This window comes from Entelurus aequoreus, linkage group LG02 (assembly GCF_033978785.1).
Source record: "Entelurus aequoreus isolate RoL-2023_Sb linkage group LG02, RoL_Eaeq_v1.1, whole genome shotgun sequence".
NCBI classification, from domain to species: Eukaryota; Metazoa; Chordata; class Actinopteri; order Syngnathiformes; family Syngnathidae; genus Entelurus; species Entelurus aequoreus.
Genome location: NC_084732.1, coordinates 71,302,619 through 71,315,338, shown reverse-complemented (window position 1 = coordinate 71,315,338; position 12,720 = coordinate 71,302,619). Strand labels below are relative to the sequence as shown.

Genomic DNA, 12,720 nt, shown 5'->3' with positions numbered 1-12,720 from the left:
CCCGTTCGGGGCCGCGGGGGTGCTGTAGCCTATCTCAGCTGCATTCGGGCGGAAGGCAGGATACACCCTGGACAAGTCGCCACCTCATCGCAGGACCAATACAGATAGACAGACAACATTCACACACACATTCACACACTAGGGCCAATTAAGTGTTGCCAATCAACCTATCCCCAGGTGTATGTCTTAACTTATATCTATAAATGATTTAGTTTGTCATGATAAAAGCCAGTATCTTCAACAATGATAAAGGGCTAGTTGTCCAGCACCATCATATTCATGATGAAATCATAGATCACTTTACTCCTCAAGTCGTCGCTGGCATACTGTTTTGCACTTTTAAAACGTTGAGGCAATAGTCGAGTCTATAGGCCTTTCTTTGTGGCTGGCTTTGGGGCTGCTTCTTAAACAGCAAAGGAGTATTTGACGGCTTATTATTTCTACATTTAAACACTTCCATGTGGTGTTCATAACATATAATGGTGGTTCTTTGGTCAAAATGTTGCATAGATTACGCGTTACAGAATGTTTTTAAGCCGTTTTCTGTCCGTTTCCTCAGGATGCGCCATTTTGTGGGCGGTCTTATTTACGTGCCTCCACAAAGTCTACTGACAGATATACGTTTGAACAATGCACTCATTTATATTAGAAATGGCAACAGCGGGTGATGCATGTCCATGTACTAGCCAGTCTGCCCCACAACAAGAGAATAGCGAAAAAGAAGAAAACTACAATGGCGGACTCGCGCAAAGAACTTTTGGGTACATTTCTACCATATATAGAGATATCCGCTGACGTCCCACTTGGGAAAAACGTCACAATTGGGGAAAAGTATTAAGGAAGGAAAAATAGTTTCATGAATATCTACGCCAGGGTTTCCCGCCACTGTCTAAACTAACGTCTTACCAAGCTGCTCCGCTTCGTTCTGCCCCCTGTCAGTACGTCACTCTGCTGTGCTGCTGGTGCACCCCAGCATTGTCCCACCCACAGAACCATCTGATTGGTTACACGCAGAGCGGTAAGATCCAATCAGCAGTGCGTATTCAGAGCACATGGAGTCAGTGCTTACGGCACAGGCAGAGAGGACAGACGGTGGGGTGAGCAGAAAGGTGTTTAGCAGGTAAGCATAAGGCTGCGGACTCTCCCCAAATTATAATAAACACCTCCCAGTCCTCTACAACTCAACTGCTGGTAACATCACTATGAGCCCGTTAACGTTCTAGAAACATAAGCGACAGCTCAGCTCGCTCGCAGTACTTGAGGTGAAGGCTAATAGCTTTTAGGGTAACGTTAGCTCACTGTGCGGTGTGTCTGTGTGCGTGTGTGTGTGCATATGTGTGTGTGTGTGGATGTGTGTGTGTGTGTATCTACACAGGGTGTGTGTGACGCGTCTAGTGCAGTAGAAGTAGAGAGATGTCTGTAGATAGTGCATGTTGCTTTCTGCTTGCTACTCTCTGCTTACAGCTACCGCCGCCAGCTAGCCCCCTTCGGGGGGTGAAAAGAGGAGCAGAGTGTGTAAGTCTCCTACTGCTGGTACAAAGCGTCTCCACCACCAAGACTCCTTCAGTGCCTCCTCGTGGCCACACACGGATAAGGGTCTTTGCAGACCCCGAACTAAACTGAAGGGGATCTCGGAGCAGCAGTGGGCCCCAGAGACGTGGCGTATAGGCCCACCTTTGTGTGGAACACGCCTTGACGCCCGTCAACCCTGCCCCAACTATGGGTAAATAGCCCCATTGCCTTGTGGGTCAGTTTATTTAGGCAAAGGCAAAGGGAGCACACCCTGACAGAAAAGCAATGTGCTGAAGGCACCCCACAGCCATGTGGGTAAAACCGGGAGGCAGTATGGCGTAAACCCCAAATGAAAAATCTGTGCTCCGGGGACACACACATGGGCAGGTTTCCAGCAGACCGGATCTCTGGCAGTCCCCTGCAACTGCACTCACCTGAAGGTCGTCTCGAGTTTTTCTCGTGCCACTGGAATATGGTTGGTGTGGCCAAGATTGTGGGGGAGGGAACTGCGCGCACCATCCCTCACACAAATACACTCTTTGCGCAGGCTTCAGCTTCTTCCGAAAAGTCCTCTGGCGACAGGATAAAGCGACGGGGGCAGGTCAAGGATGTGACTGGGAGCTCCTAGCTTGAATCCTGCACAGAGGCGGCATGGGTGTGATGGTCGTTGTGAAGATTGGGATCAGGAACATGATCTTCCTTCGGCAGCTGCCCATGTGACTGAGCAGCCCTATTTAGGGTCCGCACTGCTCACCCCAAATAGGGATGGAAAAGGTGACCCAAAAATTGTCTGTTCCTCACAACTGGGTGGCAAACCGCAGCCACCAAGGCACCCCCTACTGCGGTCGAAAACATAACAAAGGAAAGCATATGACTATACACCTGGCTACCTGGAATGTCTGCACCCTCCTCGACACGCAGGATGGGACGGAGAGACCTCATAGACGGACGGCGCTCATTGCACATGAGCTCAAGAGATACAATGTCGACATCGCAGCACTCAGCGAAACTCGGTTGTCGGGTGAAGACTCCCTGACAGAAGTCGGTGAAGGCTACACCTTCTTCTGGAAGGGTCTCCCGGAAGGCGAACGTAGGCTCCATGGAGTTGGCTTTGCTGTAAAAAGCAAATTACTCAATAACATCCCAGAGTCCCCCCAAGGCATCAGTGAGCGGCTCATGACCTGGCGTATCCCCCTGGTGAAAGGCCGGTTTGCTACGCTACTCAGTGCGTATGCCCCTACCCTGGATGCTGATAGCAACATCAAAGATGCCTTCTACGAGTCTCTTGCGGCTGCCCTATCCAGAGTCCCTAAGTCCAATAAGCTTGTCCTCATGGGTGACTTCAATGCCCGGGTTGGCACAGATGCCCAGCTCTGGACTAAAATAATCGGGCCTCATGGATCTGGGAAAATAAACAACAACGGCATTCGACTCCTCTCTCTGTGCTCTGAGCACCAACTTCTCATCACTAACACAATTTTTCAGTTAAAAAAGAAATACATAACATCTTGGATGCACCCACGGTCCAAACATTGGCACCTGCTGGACTATATAATTACACGGCAACAAGATCGACAAGACGTCTGCATAACCAGGGCCTTACGTGGGGCTGAATGCTGGACTGACCACCGGCTGATCAGATCTAAGATGAGGATGAAAATCCGACCCCCGCACAAGAAACAGCAGCCAAGAAAGCGACTGAACTGCAGGGCCCTGGATTCTCCAGAGTGTACATCTCACTACCGCAGCAAGCTAGCTACGGGGCTTTCCACCTTGGAGGATTACGGTACCACCTGTGACATGGACAGTGAGTGGGCAAAACTGAGGTCAACATTACATCAAGCTGCCTCTGAAACCATCGGCTTTACTCAGAAGCACCATCAAGAGTGGTTCGACAACATCTCGGTAGAAATACAGGAGCTGCTGGACGCCAAGCGCAAAGCCCATGCTGCCCTGCTCTCCAACCCTCACTCTCCATCACTCCTCCACCATTATAAAACAACTAGAGCTGAGACACAGAAACAACTGCGGTTCATGGAAAATGAGTGGTGGCTCAAAAAAGCCCAGGAGATCCAGGGATATGCAGATGCTAATAATACCTACGCATTCTACGCTGCTGCAAAATCCATCTATGGCCCACAAAAGCGAAGCATCGCTCCAGTAAGATCCGCAGACGGACACGTGTTATTCAAGGATAAACAACAAATTCTTGAGCGTTGGGCTGAGCACTTCGACTCACTGCTTAATAAAATAAACCCCTCTGATCCATCAGTGCTCAATGCACTCCCAGATCTCCCGCCTTCTCCCTTCCTTCATGATCCCCCCATGTTCAGTGAGGTCCTTACTGCAATCAGGAGCCTCAAAAACAACAAGAGCCCTGGCCCTGACGGAATTCCGGCTGAGATACTGAAGAAGGGAGGCTATCTACTGAAGCGGAAGCTGTTTCACTTCATACTAGCCATCTGGCACAGGGAGGCCCTGCCTCAAGAATGGAAAGACAGCAACATTGTCACCATCTACAAGAAGAAAGGAGATAAATCATCTTGTGGAAACAGTCGTGGCATCTCCCTTCTCTCAGTGGCCGGCAAGGTACTTGCGAAAATTATGCTTTCTCGCCTTTCATTTTTAACAGAGGGCATCCTCCCAGAGACACAGTGTGGCTTCAGAAAGAACCGAAGTACACTAGACATGATCTTCGCTGCCCGTCAAATCCAGGAGAAATGCAGGGAACAAAACAAGGACCTCTACATTACCTTTATTGACCTCACCAAGGCCTTTGACACAGTTGACCGTGATTTGCTCTGGAGCATCCTCAAGAAGTTTGGTGTCCCCCCCAAGTTTCTCAGCATCCTAAAACAGTTTCACGATGGTATGCAGGCCTGTGTACTTGTAGGCAGTGAACAGTCCCCCTCTTTCCCAGTGAAAGTAGGGGTGAAGCAGGGGGGTGTACTGGCCCCAGCGATCTTCAATCTTTTCCTGGCAGCAGCCACACTCCTATTCCGCCAGTCCATCACAAAGGATAGTGGTGTCTCCATCGAGTTTCGCCTGGATGGGAGCCTATTCAACATCCAGCGCCTACAGGCAAAGACGAAGATGTCAGGCACCAACATCCAGGAGCTGCAATATGCAGACGACTGCGCACTCCTCGCCCACACCCCTGATGCCATGCAGCATGCACTAGACACCATGTCATCAGTCTACCGCTCACTAGGTCTGGTGATCAACATCCAGAAAACAGAGGTTCTCATCCAGGAGAGGTCCCCATCCCCTACACCCCCTGTCTTTACCATCAGCGGCACACCCCTCAAACTCGTTGAGCAGTTTTGCTACCTCGGCAGTACTCTGACCCCAACATGCCAGATCGATGATGACATCCAGGCTCGTATCAACTCAGCCTCCTCTGCCTTTGGAAGACTGCGCTCCCGGGTGTTTGAAAACAACCACCTTCGAACCTCAACGAAAGTGTCTGTCTACAGGGCGGTGTGTGTTTCAACTCTGCTGTATGGGTCAGAAGCCTGGACAATAAACCGCAGACACATCCGCTGCCTTGATGCATTTAAAATCAGATGTCTCCAACGCATTCTTGGCATCACATGGCAGGATCGAGTTCCTCATACGGACATCTTACAGCGCACTGAGTCCATAAGCATAGAGGCCACCCTGGCACAGCGACAACTCCGGTGGGTTGGTCACACCATCCGGATGCCAGGACACCGATTGCCTCGTCAGATGCTTTATGGTCAGCTCCTTTCAGCCAGCAGAAAGCCCGGAGGACAAAAGCTGCGGTACAAAGACCAACTGAAAGGGATATTGAAGAGGTGCAACATCAAACCCTACGAACTTGAGACAGCTGCAGCCAATCGATCGCTGTGGCGCTTGCTATGCCATGACGGGGTCATGTATCTGGAGGAGTGTCGGAACCAACACCGCAGGGATCAGCGGAGGCGAAGACACCACCATGCAGTTCCAGAACCATCCCAGCCCCCTGATCCAGGCCTGACATGTCCCCACTGTGGCAGGACGTGTGGTTCCAGGATCGGACTACATAGTCATATGGAGTGGCATCGTCGTCAGCAACGATAGCCACCGACCAGAGCAACAAAATGGAAGCTACGTCATCTTCGACTACGATGGACCGCCTAAGCAAGCAAGCAAGTGTGTGGATGTGCGCCCCACATGAAACAGACAGCAATACCCTGTCTGTCTGAGAGAAAGACAAACATTATTGACATACAGTTAACAACTACGTTATTTCACTTTAGCTTTTCTGTGTTGATTGAGCTGTGTTGAGGCAGCAAAAAACGACATTATGTTAAATGAAGAGTTTCCTGAAGCTGTCTCTGATAGTTGATAAAATAATGTAACTGACATGAACTCCATGGTGTTCAGGGATGAATAGTCTCTCCTATTGCTATTGTACTATTTTTTCAGTTAAGTTAAAGTTAAAATTAAAGTACCAATGATTGTCACACACACTCTAGGTGTGGTGAAATTTGTCCTCTGCATTTGACCCATCCCCTGGGAGGTGAGGGGAGCAGTGGGCAACAGCAGTGGGCGCCCAGGAATAATTTTTGGTGATTTAACCCCCAATTCCAACCCTTGATGCTAAGTGCCAAGCAGGGAGGTAATGGGTCCCATTTTTATAGTCTTTGGTATGACTCGGCCGGGGTTTGAACTCACAACCTACCGATCTCAGGGCAAATACTCAAACCACTAGGCCACTGAGTAGGTATTCAGCTATAGTTACATTAATCATTGGTAATGTAGCAGCCTAGTTTTGAATGGCAGGGTCCCTGCTATCACATGTTGATAAAAATATAACATTTACATAATAAAAATCAACTACAGGCTTCCCAAATGCTGTAATAAATTAAGCAAGATGAGTTGAGCATATGTCAGCATGTGGCCCCACTTTTAACTCTTTTTTTCAAAGCAAACACTTACTTACAATAAGTCATTAATTTTACTTAGTAAGTCATTATTTTGTCATTATTTTGACTTAGTAAATTACTAAGTCAAAATATTGACTTACCAAGTCATAATAATGACATACTTAGTATCTCAGCTACCTTGGACTGTTGTGTGTTTTGTGTTTACTTTACGGAAAAAATATCGAGATATATATCGTATATCGCCATTCAGCAAATGGAGCGGAAAACACAACCAAAAATTGTAGGCTTCTTCACGCGACAAAGCCGGCCTACTTCACCACAGTCTGTAGTCTATTGCCCCCCCAGGCTGTGGTGGCAGCGATGAGGTGGAGACGTGATGGCGACAGGCTGAGTTACACTGTTAACACACCCACCAACCCACTTCCCCGTCCATCCACCGGTCCCCGGCAACACATTTTCTGGGGAAAACACTGTACGCCATGCCTACCATGGTTTGATTTCAAATTTTTGGGACTTATGCAGATCCAAAGAACACAAAACAGGGCTGGGTGATATATCGAATATACTTGATGTATCGCGGGTTTGTCTCTGTGCGATAGAGAAAATGACTATATCGTGATATTCGAGTATACGTTCTCACGCAGTTGCTTTTAGCTGTGGGCATTACACTACCTGCGTTTCTCACTCTTTCTTGTCTCTCCTGCTCACAGATACATAAAACAAGCGCACTTTCTTACATACGTCACATACTGTCGCGCGTGCAACGTCATACGCTCTCGCGGAGCAGAGAGGTAGCGGAATGGGTAAAGTTAGCAGTGGCATGTGGTGCAAGCGGTGCGGTGCGAGTGGTAATACGAGAGAAAGAAGGTGCCAATCTGGTAACAAATGAAGGAAGAATAATTAATTCCCAAGAAAAACAGCAGGGGGTCCATCGTCTGGCGGTGGTTTGGTTTCAAGCGGGAATATGTTGAACAGACAACCGTAATATGTCAAGTATGCGGCAAAAGCGCTGCTACAAAAAGTAGCACTACTGCTAATTTGTAGCATCATTTGAAAAGTCACCTGCTAGAGAATGAAGAGTGCTTGAAACTCTGCATGTCAACATCTCCGGCCGGTGCCACACCAACAAAATGCCGAAGCAACCATTTCCAGATCAACACCGTATGAAAAAAATAGTCAACAATAGAAGGAGATAACGTCCGCAGTTATCTACCACATAGCGAAGGACATACACTATTGATTTCCTATTATACAGCTAATTTTTATTTGACAATTATTGAAATATCCTGTGTGACATCATGCACAAAAGTGCAATTTATTTGTTTTAAAATATTGTAATGGTGTTCTGTACAAAAAGTGCACTTTAATTGAGTGTTGTTTTGATATGTCATCTTAGTGACATCATGCACAAAAGTGCACTAATAGCTTGTTTTAAAATGCCTCTGACAATCTTGCACTTTCTGTTTTGGAAATGTCATGAATGTTTGTGCCACTGCTTAATAACTGTTTAATAAATACAGTTTTGGTAAATTGACTTCGTTGTGATTTCCCTCCCTTCATGAAAGTTTAAAATGAGCATATATTAATGCCGTATGAACAAGAATGTTTAAATGTAGGCACATAGAATAATCATACTGGTGTGATTATATGCATCAAGTGTTAAATCATGACTAAGGCAAAATATCAAGATATATATCGTGTACCGGGACATGGCCTAAAAATATCGAGATATTAATAAAAGGCCATATCGCCCAGCTGTACCAGTAGGTAAGAATGATATATAGTTTTTTTTTTCATATTAGGTCTCCTTTAAAACACTGTCACAACAATGCTGGCGTTGCAATTTTGGTTTACACTGAGCTCAAGTTAAACCTATGACAGATGTTTTAAAGAATGGCATGTTGGAGAAAAGGAGCACTTGATTTTCTCAACCTAACCCACCTCCTCTTGAGTGTTTTATTGATTTATTTTTTCGTTTTTTAAAAATTGGTTATTAGAGCTTTTTTTTTTTTTTTAATGTTACAAGCTTTATCGATATTATTTCATAATTTCCTCATACCAACTGCTTTGGTGAGGAGATCTTGATATTTGAAACATTGAATTATATTTGAATTACTAAGACTTTCCTAAAGTTCACAGCTAGTCCAATCAACATTTTGAGATACAGCGGGTAATGACTACTATACAATATTTCACAACTATATTAAAGGGTATATTGAGGGTTGGTATCTGACCAGGAATATATTGCACTTCGTCTGAAAGAAGGCAATAGCACAGGTGTTTTCCAAAAATGTGATAAGTGTCCAATACAGTGCCACATTCATAAAGACAATGGGGTAGAAAGGTCCACAAAGTATTTAACTGTATATTCTAACTTATTGTACAGGCCGTGCCAGGTTTACAGCTAGCTACACTATATGGCTGTTTGATCACAACACTGTGAAAGATGAAACCCTGACAGACAGACAGACAGGTCTAGACACACATTGTGTGCCTCTCATTCCAATGACTCACTTCAGTGAGGACATTTATGATGCTGATGAGAAACACCTCTTGTGCAGTAAAAAACTGCACCACTTTCACGCCTCAGCCTGTTGCTGAGAAGAAGAAGCGGTAGTGCTGTCTAAACAACCTCAAGGTGCAAAAAACACATTGTTGTTTTGAGGCAGGAGGCTGCTTGGGAGCCTAAAATCCTCATTGGTCTGCACTTCTATGCGTTTGTGTCTCAAAGGTGAACAGAAGGTGTGGACATTCAAGAATCCAAAGCAGTAGACTTCAACCCACATGAACTGGTCAACAGTGTCAAGCAGGATTAGTGAACAAAACAGACCAAAGTTTAAACAATATGAAAATAGAATGCTCTCTCTGCTATTGCACTGAAGACGTTGCACACAAACAACAGACAAACTTAGGTTAACAGAAACAACCTTTGACATGATAATGTTTAACTTTCAAAGAAGAACTGATTGTTTCCTTCAGTTTAAGAGAGATTATGGACCTCATTGTACCCTTAAAAGTTAGTTAAAGTTAAAGTACCAGTGATAGTCACACACACACTAGTTGTGGTGAAATTACCCTCTGCATTTGACCCATCCCCTTGTTCCACCCCCTGGGAGGTGAGGGGTGCAGTGAGCAGCAGCGGTGGCCGCGCTCGGGAATCATTAATGGTCATCCTGGCAGGGTTTGTTATACACAATTCAATCACATTCAAAACTTCAGAAAATATGTTCTTGTGTTTCTGAAAATGTCTGGCCCTAATCAACCCTTACATCAAAAATGATCCAAATCACAATCACATCCACTTAGTACATAACAGCATCTGGTTGTAGTTAGTGATTTAGAAGTGATCTATTTTTAGTTTCAGATTTGCTGCTTTGCCACACAGACAGATGCAATCGAAAGTCAGGAGACACTTTAGAAGGGCCTTCAAAATGAACCTGAGGTTAAAAAATGAAAGGCATCCATTGGTATGGATTTTCCCCACAGGGAAAACTGTCAAAACAAGGCTATGAATTGTGACCTGAGGCTGAGACCGACTGACTGATTTTTAACTCAATCAGTGTGTGCCTTTGTGTGAATAATTGAGATTGCAATCTGTACTTGCACACACAATATACGACAGTGGCCAAGCAAAAATAACATAAGGGAAATTAGGCATTTAGGGATTATCTCTGCAAATTAGCTAAACATGTAAAAGCCACGGTAACATTTATAGAAGAAGGGGTATAGTTCACTGAAAGAGTGAATGTGAGGAGGAGAGAGGATCAAAAAATGTGTATTTATGTGCAACCCAGTGTGATGTCTCCACGTCATAGAAAACAGGCTCAGACAGAGCAGATTGAGTCTCGAAGACTTTGGAACTGGGGGGAAAACAAACACTTTGAGGCAAGCCCACTTACTCTGAGACACAAACGCTGTGTATTAAGGTTAATGATGTCCCAAAACAATACTCTCTGCCTCTATCACACGTTCATACAAAATTTCACCCACTTCTCACCTCTTTTTGTGACACTGTTGGAATTTAACATCGAATGCCAGAAGTTGCGGTGTAGGACAAAGTCTGTTTTGTTTGTGGTTGGTAAAGGCCTTTCCATTTAAAAAAAATATGAGCACATTATCTTGTGGGGGATTTGATGTTTGTGCATGCTCCTGGTAGTTGAGTGCATATAAAACTGAAGAGGGGGAAGGACCAAGTGGGCGATGGATAAAGAAAGGAGGGTGCTGCCGGACAAAGGGCCTGGCAGGGTGTCTCAACACTGTCTGGGCCCCCTGACCCCCTGCCCCTCTTCCCTTCTCTTCCGTCTGTCTGCCTGTACCGACTGGCCTGCCTCCGTCCCTGCACTGAGTGAGGGGAGGCGGTGTTGGGATGAGGGGGTGTTGTCGGGATGCAAAGGCCTTTGTGCCTTTCCAGTCAGTGGCCAGTCTCTCGGGTCACTAATAGCAGAGTTTAAGTCCAATAGCAGTTAGCGGAGTCCTGAGCCTTGTTCACACTGCAGGTCAATTACGATATTTTAGCCCATATGTACGGGATTTTTTCATGTCTGTGTGAACAGTAAAATTACGAATTTTTCATATGCGACCCAGACTTCTTTTGTATTTGGATATAAACAGGATATATATGCGATGCGTCCTCAATGTGAACGCTCCCACACTCAGGTCGCATTCATCTGACCAGAACGTAATCAAAAAGCGACAAGTCACATAAAACGGTTAAAAAATAAATTGTTGACAACAAAGCAGAAAACAAGTGAAAATAATGTTTTAGTAACTCACGTGAAAGTTTCACCACTCCTGTCTCTGACTGCTCGCCCGCAGATACGCTCTTCAAGCACACATCGAAGCCAACTATCCCTTAAAACTGCCAGAGCCAAAATACTTGTTCTCTTCCTTCTTAATCTCCTGTACGCAATAATTCGGTTCAGAAAATGTTGACTTTGATTGCACAAAATACTTGAAATTTCCACAAATGCCCCAGTACTGAGACTGACCAGAGTGGAAGTCATGTTTACTTCTGTAAACATTGAATCATGACGTCATCTCCGCATGCGGGTCATATTACATTTACATTCGAATTTTTTTTTTGGAATGTGAACGGCCACTAAAAAGATCAGATTTGACAATAAAAATCCGAATTGGACATCTGACGCTGCAGTGTGAACGTAACCTTAATGTTCTTCAAAAAGACAACCAGTTACGTTTTTTGGGGGGTTTGACGCAGGATACTGTCCTTCATTTCTTGAAAGTCGACTCTAAGCTCTCAGGAATAAATAAAAAATGGATTCAATAAGTCTGGATTCAAATGTTCATTGCCTTACTTGTCAAACTACTATTTCTATTTAAAGTAATATACAGTAGTGCACAAAGCACAACCGAAACATTTGTCTTAACACCAGCATGTTAAAAACTAAATAAGATGTTTTTTAAAGTACCAGTAGAGTGGAAAAATAAGTTTCCTCTATATTGAAGCTATTACCATATAAACTGTATCTGATGTATGACAACGAAAAACTTACTAAGTTTACGAGTAAATGGATATGATCAAAATAGTATCAATCTTACGGAGATTCCCGAGCCGTTTTGAGAGATAATGAGCTAGCCAGACACATGATTGCGTGACGTAGAGGTAGGAACCGTAGATCTCTTCCCTACCAACAATGCAAATCATGCAGACTTTGTGGGAGCCAATAACGACTACTTTGGCACAAATGATGGTTCAAAACCTTATAGTTTTAATCCTGAAAATAAGGATGATTAGCTACAAGTTTTAGAAGCTGTGTGCTAAACAGATCCAGCTTTAGTGAAACACTAAGCATCATGTAGCACTAAGTGCTAAACAAGAAATACAAACTACAAACATAATACAATGATAGCTTACTGTACAATGTCTGCTCTTACTTTGATGACGACTGATAGGATATCCAAATCATACCCTTCAGATGAAGAATTAATTTTAATTCAGACCAAGGGTTAAAAAAGTTGCTGCTGACAGTCACACTGTCTTCGGTTGTGTGTGTTTGTCTCCACCTCTGGGTATCAACTGAATGTCACAGATGAACAGCCTCTAGATTCATGGCTTAATCCTCCTATTATCCAGATGACAGTCATAATTTATAATCTAGAATAATTTTGAAGAGCCGAACGCGATGCAGTGGTAGCAGAAGCAGCGCACCGGCTCAATATGCTGCTTTGCCTGTGCTGTGTAAGCTTTTTATTCTTCTTCTTTACAGTTTTACGGCAGTTTGCATCCATATATGTTGCATTACTGCTATCTTCAGCTTCATTGTATAATTACATTAATGTCTCTCCTCTCCGCTCT

At 44.7% G+C, this 12,720-nt stretch overlaps 1 protein-coding gene across 1 annotated transcript in view; it reads right to left on the bottom strand.

The window, feature by feature from the left end:
- Positions 1-12,720, bottom strand: part of LOC133638803 (mothers against decapentaplegic homolog 3) — a 57,092-nt gene that overhangs the window by 25,355 nt on the left and 19,017 nt on the right. The gene's annotated exons all lie outside the window — the stretch shown is intronic.